This window comes from Zeus faber (genome assembly GCF_960531495.2).
Source record: "Zeus faber genome assembly, chromosome: 12".
NCBI lineage: Eukaryota > Metazoa > Chordata > Actinopteri > Zeiformes > Zeidae > Zeus > Zeus faber.
The window spans coordinates 10,293,554-10,294,546 of NC_137196.1; positions in this window are offsets into that span (position 1 = coordinate 10,293,554).

Sequence of the window (993 nt, forward strand, 5' to 3'; positions counted from 1 at the left end):
AAGTACCGTCATCCTGGATTTATGAAACATTACAGATATTTGGGCGAAGAGCATTTCATCCAGACAGAGAAAAGACGGAGTGGACTTTGAAGAGAAAGTACTCGTGCTTTTCAGTTTGATTGGTCGGGCTATGCTCGTTTCTCTTGGGAAATTCAAACAAGCCTATAATAAAAAAATAGAAATTAAAAAATAGATAATAATAATAATAATAATAATAATCATCATCATCATAATAACAATTGATCGGGCGTTTGGCAGGCGGGCGCGCGCGCGCTCCGGGGACGGCAATGCCGCGGGCGCGCGCAGGGCTGGCAGAGACGCGAGACAGGTGAGGCGCTGCGCGGCACCGGACGAGGCGCTGCCGCTGTTCCACCGAGGGGTGAGCGCGGGGACCGGGGCGTGTGGAGAACCAAACGAAAACGGTGTTATTTCCACGGAGGAGGAAGAGCAGCGCACCGGGGGCACCTGACACAGCCCTCCCCATAAGACGGCCATCTGGCGCGGTGAGTGGCCCCCCGCACGCACCGAGGGACACCGGGTGTTCGGGGGGGTGGGGGGGGGGGGGGTGGCGGGGGTCTGCTGGACAGGTACATTGTATGTGCGCATTTTTTTATTACCGCCGAAAAATACTGCAGCTGCATTATAGGCAAGATGGGCTGCTTCACTGGCATCGTCTGGGCTCTTCTGCAAAATGAACTGTTCTTTGTGTCTGACCCTATGATGCCTGGTTTCATTTACATAGTAAAAAAGCCTGAGATGTGTGCTTTTTCTCTCTCACATGTTGCACAGAATGCCCACCATGCGTGCACCTTTGACATTTATGTAGGTAGTGGATTGATGGGATTTTGCATTAGACTCTTGGCCCATCGTTCTTGCAGTGTATATCAAGATTCTTTATTCAAGATTCGTTACTCTCTCACACGCAACCACAGTACGGTGCAGTGAAACGACAAAAGGGCCACACTCAATAAAAGGGTTGTGCAAAACAAAGTC